Source organism: Trichosurus vulpecula, chromosome 7 (genome assembly GCF_011100635.1).
Source record: "Trichosurus vulpecula isolate mTriVul1 chromosome 7, mTriVul1.pri, whole genome shotgun sequence".
NCBI lineage: Eukaryota > Metazoa > Chordata > Mammalia > Diprotodontia > Phalangeridae > Trichosurus > Trichosurus vulpecula.
This window is the reverse complement of record NC_050579.1, coordinates 81,521,044-81,529,500: the sequence shown is the minus strand read 5'-3', so window position 1 is coordinate 81,529,500 and position 8,457 is coordinate 81,521,044.

Here is an 8,457-nt window from a genome sequence, read left to right as displayed (position 1 = left end):
ATACTAGCTGGTCATTTGTTGAGTGTGCTATAGAGAGAGTTCTAAAAGGCCAATGAGGCCTCTTCCAACTTAGAAAATCTGTGGATTCTGTGACGTCATCAAAACAAAGATGACCTATAATCAGGGGTGTGCTGGTAAATGTTTAACAACCAGGAAAAAAATAAATGAATAACATACTTTTTAAGCTAAACTGTATTATTAACATTTCCTCCTTCACTTTCTTAAGTCTAGACAAATTAACAAAACAATAAATCAAGCCCTCATTTTTTCAGCCTTCAGATTTTGGAAGTGTAAATGCTCAGAATGAAAATTTAACAATCAGCTTTTGTACCCCAGTTGGAGCTGTTAAGCAGCACTCTCCCGTCTGTAATACTTTAACATATGAAGAAGGAAGGTATTTGACTGTGCTGGTAAGTAATGACCATAAAGGTAAAATATTCTTAAAAATAAACTCCAGGGAATGATGTATATATGAGCGTATGATCAAAATGTTCTGTCATGCTAAGTATTTTTTTATTTCCTATTTTTGGTGGCAATCTATGTTAAGTGACTTGCCCAGGGTGACACAGCTAATGAGTGTCTGAAGCTAGATTTGAACCCATATTCTCCTGACTTCAGGGCCAGTGCTCTACCCACTGTACCACCTACCTGTCTGCTAAGTATCTCTTTTTTTTGACAGGGGAAGGCAGGGCATTTGGGGTAAGTGACTTGTCCAAGATCACACAGCTAGTGTGTCAAGTGTCTGAGGCTGGATTTGAACTCAAGTCCTCCTGACTCCAGGGCCGGTGTGCTACTCACGGTGCCACCTAGCTGCCCCTGCTAAGTATATCTTAAAATAATTTTCCTAATTTATAAAATGAGAGAGTTGAAGCAGGATATATAACACAACCATCAGGCCCACTGGCTCCCAACCCAGGGGAATGATGTTTACTAAGCCTGGAAAGACAGGGCCTCAAGCCCCTTGAAAGTTCAAGAACCTGAGAAGGCCATAGCTTTCCAAGCTGAGAGAACTGAGCTCTGTCTGGGCCATTTCCACCCGGAGGCCTCCGATGCTTCTTTTCAGGGAACAAGACAGACCACAGGAGCTGTCTTTAGTATGTATCCTCAATGCCATGTACTTTCAGCAAGCTATAGGTTATACAAATATTGGCTTTGAAGTCATCATTATGCCAAATCTTGCAGCCTGTATGATCTTGTGGTTGTATAACTAGGTCGTTAACTGATCTGGGGATTGGAAATCTTTCTCTTTAACAGAGATTTTTCAGCATAACTGAGTTTGCTGACTTTTGACCTGGGATACTGCTTATATGATCATGTAAGGATGTGGCCCTTTTAGGCTTTGGCAATTTTACTGTTTGAAACGGACAAAACCATATGGAAAAAAAGCAACCTACAGAGATAAATACCGCTTCATTGTAGCATTTCCTAGCTATTTGTTTTCACATGACCAACAGGAGAAGAATTTTGTAGATAAAAGCTAGAGAATCCTATTTTATGATTATTGGACAAATTATATTGCCTAGTTATGGCTTAGCTGGCAGAGACAAGAATTTGGTAAAATGTACTGATTGATCGCCCTAAGTTAAGTGAGGTCTTGAACTGAGGGAACCCAGCCCCAAACTTGGAAATTTGATCTAAGGAAAGGCCTCAGATTCTAGCAAGAGAGAGGCTCTATTTCTCTACATTTCCACCTGTCACCGAGAAGAGTCAGTTAGAAAAAGAAAGGTTATATCTCTCTGTATTTCTACCTGCTGCCTGAGAGATAGAAATCCCTCAGAGCCCAGATAAGGGAACAGAACTGAAGAAGATTCTGCAAATACTAGACTGAAGGTCTCTATTCTTTCTGACTTGGCCCAGCAAAGGAAAGGTCTAGCCCAGCAGTCAGGTAGCCTAGACTAACGGAGAAATGGCCCAGCCCAGGAGAAGAACAGCCCGGCCCTAAAGCCCAGCCATACAGTAGCCACAGAAAAGCACCATTCTGTAGCAGAGCCACTCATCTAATGCAGATACTATGCCCACCAATGAAATTTGTGAGGACATTGAGCTCTAATGAGCTCTTTTGAATGCCTCTGAAGCCAGTCCTCCAAACCTCCCCCTTCACTATGTGGTTAGCCAACCAGAACCAATTATGGAATGTAAGGGGCATGCTCCACAGTCTCTCCAAAGTGCTTCCCTTATACACCATCCTGATTCTCCCAGAAGCAAGCTCCCAGAAAGCAGAGCAAGCTGATGGGGTCTGTGTGTGTACCCAACACCCATTACAATTTTTGTTTCATTTGTTTCAACAATCCGGCTAGCAGCTTCTGTGGGGGTGTAAGATCCACCCACAGCCAGCACCCAGAAAGCTGCCAACAGCACAGGTTCTTTTGATCTGCTTAACTAAGGAAAGCAAGGTGAAGGGGTTGACAAGCTCACTTTAATTCAGCATACAAATATCAGTCACTCAGTTCAGGGGAGAAGACCAGCACCCTGAACTTCAGAGCAACATACAAACAAATTATAAACATCAACAGACAGACCCAATATAGATTCATAGTTACCAACATCTAGGTTCAGCCCAGGAGCTCAGAACAAGGGCTGGCCCAGAGTCACGAGCCACCACTGCTGTTCGGTTGTTTCAGTCATATCTGACTCTTCATTACCTTTTTTAAGGTTTTCTTGGTAAAGATCCTGGAGTGGTTTGCCATTTCCTTCTCCAGATCATTTCATAGATAAGGAACCTGAGGCAAACAGAGTTAAGTGACTTGCCCAGGGTCACACAACTAGTAAATGCCTGAGACTGGATTTTAACTCAACTGGGTCACCTCACACCCAGTGCTGTATCCATTGCACCACCTAGGTGTCCCCTATCCATACCAATAGCATTGCCAATTAAGACAGACATAGAAAATTAAATGACTTGCCAGCAGCAGAATACAAGAGAGAAAAAACAAAATTTAATGCGGAAATCATAATAGCTAGCATTTATACAGTACTTTAATATTTGCAAAGTACTTTACAAATATTATCTCATTTGATCCTTGCAATGGCCAGAAAATAGAGGTGCTACTTTTATTCCCAGTTTACAAATGAGGAAGCTGAGGCAGAGTTAAGTAACCCAGCATCACACCTGTTGTAAGTATCCAAGGGAGCATTTGAACTCTGGTCTTCCTGACTCCAAGTCCAGGATTCTATCCACTGCACCACCTAACTATAGTGGCATGGTGTTTTGGAGAGAGTATTGAACAAAAGATGAAAACAGTAAATGCTGGAGGGCTGTAGGAATTCCTATTAGTGGAGTTGCAAATAGGTCTAACCATTCTAGAAAACCAGTCGGAACTCTACTAGAAAAGTCACTAACTGTATACAGCTTTTGACCCATCAATATCACAACTAGCTATAGTCAAAGATAGAGGGAAGGGTCCCACGTATACAAAATAGAGCAGCAACTTTTGTGGTAGCCAAAAAAGGAAAACAAAAGGGATGCCCACCAATTGGGGAGAGCTAAACAAACTACGGCATGTGAATGCACAGGAATATTATTCTGGCTTCATACATGACATAAAAAAAATCAGAGAATCAATCAATAAACACTATCAATAAACAAGGACAAAAGAGACACCGTCCCTGCCCATATCAACTTAAAGAACAAAGGAAGTAGGACCAGGAGAACAATTAACCCAATGACCACTAACTACTAAAGGAAAACAACACTGAAAGACATCAGAACTCTCATCAGTGGTGTGAGCACTGTTGACTCCCAAGGCTGACTTCCTATCACCAGAGATGCAGAAATAGACAGACACATGGGCAATGGGATGATTTACTTTGCTTACCTACACTCCTCTGTTACAGGGAGGGCTTAAAAAAGACATCAATAAAATTGGGTTACATTAAGAGAAGCATAGCTCCCAGGAAAAGCAAGGTGATCGTCTCATCATTCCTTGCCCTTGTCAAACCTCATCTGGAAAATTGCTTTCAGTTCCAGATGCCACAGTTTAAGAAGGACATGTAGAAGCTAGAGACTATCTAGAAGGCAATCAGGATGGAGAAAGGCCTTGAGTCCATGTAATAGATGACAACCCATTCAAAGAACTTAGCAGGAAAAAAGAAGACAGGGTAGGCATGATAGTTGTGTTCAGATGTTTGAAAGGTCAGCATATGATGGAGAGGTTAGACACATTCTGGTTGGTCCCTGATTACAGAACCAGGAACAATGAGTAGAAGTTGTGAAGAGGACTATTTCAGCTTGATGTCAGGACAATTTTCCGAACAATTAGAGCTGTTCAAAATCAGAACGAGTGGCCTGGAGAATTGGTTGAGCTTTCCCTCCTTGGAGGTCTTCAATCAAAGGCTAGGTGACTACTTGCTTCCTATGTCATAGAGGAGATGTGTTTCACATATGGGTTAGACTAGATGGCTTCCGAGTCTCAAATTCTGTGGTTCTGTAATATTTCTTTCTTTAAAAAAAATAAAGAAAGCAAACATTGGACTAGTAATTAATGGAGCTGAGTTCTAGTCTAGCTCTCTCATCACTGAGTTGTCATTTAATTAAGTCACTGGTTAAGTCATTTAATCTCTCTGAGTCTGGTAAGATGAATAAGTTAGACGTAATGATATTTAAGGTCCCTTCCATCTCAAAAAATTCTCTGAATTTTGACTTACATTCCCTCATATACTATTGTCCCCATCTTCCCTCCCATATGCCAAAAGTTCCACTCTGCTTCTACTTTCCTGTTTGGGACCTGGCCACCTCTCATTTGGGTTATACAAGAAACAACAAGAAATACCCAGGGAAACAAGAGCAAGCTCAGATCTTCAGCAAAGGCACCCAGCAAAGGCTGAGTACTAATAAAGTTTCTGCAGGCCATGCCAAAATGCTATTTTTATACACAAACCTAATCTGAAATTGTCAATGAGAGGGATTGGTGTGAGCAAGGCAATACTGCCCTCTGGTGGTTGCCAGTAGAGTGCCATGCAAGCCACACTAACAGGAGTCAGGGAATGAGATTTTCCCCCAAAACAAAACACATCTCTCCATCTTTCTGGATCTGAGCCAAAAGGGCAGGAACTCTTTCAGCTCCCAACAGTCCCTAATAGAGGACTCTTCATCTGTGTTTCTAAACAGTAGCTCTCTCTCTGCAAAAGGCCACTAGCTATTGGTATGCTTGTCAAAGCATTATGACACCCCACCATAATTACATAGCACCTTTCTAAATAATGAGCTCAGAGTACCTTTCAAATCTGACCTATTCAATCCCCACAACACCCCATAAGGCACCATTACCATATTTTTGCATATGTAGAAGCCTTCCCTTACAGACCCACTGTTTCCAAAACTCTTCCACCCCAAAACAAAGGTTGTCCACAGGCTACAAGATTCTAAGAGCCACTTGCCTGCTGGGGGTGGCTCCAGTAAGATGTGCATAATTTGGAAACGAGTTCCAGAACTGTGAAAGCACAAAGCCATCCTTGGGACAGAAAAGAAGGACTTGGAGCTATGGTAGGGCACATCAAAAGCACAGGCTCTGACTTGGAGCTAGAAACTCTACACAAAGCCTATTAGTCTATTCTCTCCTCACTTTCTAGTATGGAAAATTGCTCACCAGAAATGGTTAACAGACAATCTGTAGTCGCTCTAGACATAAAACAAGCACACACAGCTACCCTCCCACCACCCATGTCACTTGGGTCGCTAGGTATAGTGAAAGATGTATGTTTCCTTGGGTAAGATGCAAGTCTCTGGACCCCATCCTAAAAATCAGGTGTGTATGCCCCCTGAGCTCCCACACAGGAAGGTTCTCAGGTGCAGGGTGCATTGAATGTAGTCCAGGGTGCCGGCACAAGCTAGCACGAGCATCACCCAAAGGCTCTGGCCCTGAGGATAGACAATGAGCCGGATCCCCAAAGTGAATAGGGAAAAGAAGAGACTAGACCAGCTTTGAGAAATTGTGGTGCTTTGAATGACTCCAAGCTTCTCTCTAACCCAAAATTCACTCTTTTTAAGATTGATATTCTTCTGGTGGTGGTGTAGGATTGAGTGGTGGAATAATAATTATTTTAACTAGCGTTTATACAGCACTTTAAGGTTTGCAAAGCAGTTTGGAAATATTAACTCAATTTACCCTCACAAGAACCCCAGGAGGTGAGTGCTATTATTGTCCCCATTTTACAGATAAGGAACCTGAGGCAGACAGAAGTTGAGTGACTTGCCAAGGGTTACACAGCGAGGAGTGTGTGAACCTGGATTTGTACTATCTGACTCACTCCAGGTCCAGCAACTATCCACTGCTCCACCTAGTGGTCTGTCTTGAGTACTACAGTCTCTGAAGAATTTACTTTTCAGATATTTACACACGCATCCCAGGGCGCACAGAGCCCACAGGACTGATGCTTATAGTCATAAACGCCCATGGGACTCAACTACCTTTGAATCTACAAAGGTGGCTGATTTGAAAAGGTCTTCGTCTTTCCCAGGCATCTGTTGAGACACAAATGCCAACATTTCCCTTTCTATGGGCAGCGCCAATGAAGACTGAGAAATTCCTGGAACTGGACAGCCCAGTTTGATGCTTATTATCATGCTTCCATACTTCTACAAGTCTAAAATCTCAGGGATGTGGGTACTTCCTCCAACAATTCAGTTAAAAGCCCCTTCTTGCCACATCTTCCTGCATGATGAGAATCCTCTGGGAAATCCTACAAAGGAGCACCTACTGAAATATTCTAATAGCGTTTTTGCAAATTTTAAGGCACTATATAAATGCTGACTATTTATTATTACCATCATCATTATAATTAACCTCCTGGAGGCCATCTTCTGAGGCTCTTGACATTGTACGATAAACAGCAGAACTCTCAAGCTGTCAATCACTTACCCTTCACTACCACCATCTGACTGGCCAACTTCCTCTTCTGGGCATGCAGTTAAAATAAAGATATGAAATAAAATGAAGTCGTATTTGAAAAATGCTTACATAAATGCTTGTCATTATCATCATTATTATTATCTCCCTGACAACATCTTTTGTGTTGCCCTCCTGTGTAGCTCTTCCTCAGCAATATTTTGTAGATTTCTCACGCCCGCCATGTTTACTGCTGCCTGTATAATCTGAAACTTTAATTCTTTAAAGGCTGACATCTCACAGCCTACAGGATCATAGCATCACCCAAAGAATAACGATGTTTGAAAGACAGCCATTTGTTTCAGAGAGAAGCTTGGGGTCGTGAAGAGTGCCACATGGTTTCCCAAAGGCAGCCCATCTCCTTTGAGTCCTTCTATTTCTGGGTCACTGTCCATCTAGCATGTGGGCGAAATTTAAGCACTGATTGAGCAGCTCTGGTACCTAGGTGGGCTTCATCACCAATGATATATATAGATATAGATACAGAGATACATACACATTATATACATACATATATATATATACATTATATACAATATATACATATATTATATACATTACATATACACACATACACATTACATATATACACATACACATTACATATATACACATACACATTATAAAAATGTGTGTGTGTATATATATATATATATATACACATACACGAGAGAGAGAGAGAGAGAGAGAGAGAGAGCTTTATGCCATTTCTGTCTTCTTTAAAAAAAAAAACCACCACCAAGTTTTGACTGGGCAGCTAGATGGCACAATGGATACAACACTGGGCTTGGAGTCAGGAAGACCTGAATTCAAATCTCGCCTCAGACACTTAGTAGCTATGTGACCCTGGACAAATCACTTCACAGCTGTTTGCCTTAGTTTCCTCACCTGTAAAATGAGGGTAATAATAGCCCCTGCCTACCAGAGTTATTGTGAGCACCAAATGAGATGATTTAGCACAGTACCCGGCATATAGTAAGTGCTATATAAATATTAGTTATTATTATTTATTTATCAGTAATGTTTCACATTAATTCACAAATGAATAAAATATATATATATATATATATATGTATGTATGTATATCAATTACCTTAACTCCAGGAACTCCCCATTACTTCTAAGATTAAATATGAACTCTTCTAGTTCGGCATGTAAAGCCATTCCCAACCTATCTCCAACCCACTCTTCTAGCCTTCTTATATATTTCTCCCTTTCATGCACCCTATTGTACAATCATACTTGCATTTTCACTCTTCCTCACGCATGACATTCTATCTCATGTCTCCTTCCATACCTTTGCACATGCTGTGCCTTATGCTTGGAATGCCCTCCCTCCTCCCCTCCGATTCTTAAAATCCCAAGTTTCCTTCAAAATTCTACTCAAACACTGCCTTCTAGACGATTCTTCTCCAGCTGCTAATGTCCCCATTAGTTTGTATTTGCTCAGTATATGCTTATACATTACCATGTGTATGTCCCCACCTATCCCCAAGAATTTCAGCTCCTTGAAAGAAGAAACGGTTTCATTTTTTTTTCTTTGCATCCCCTAGCATAATGCCTGGCAAAAAGT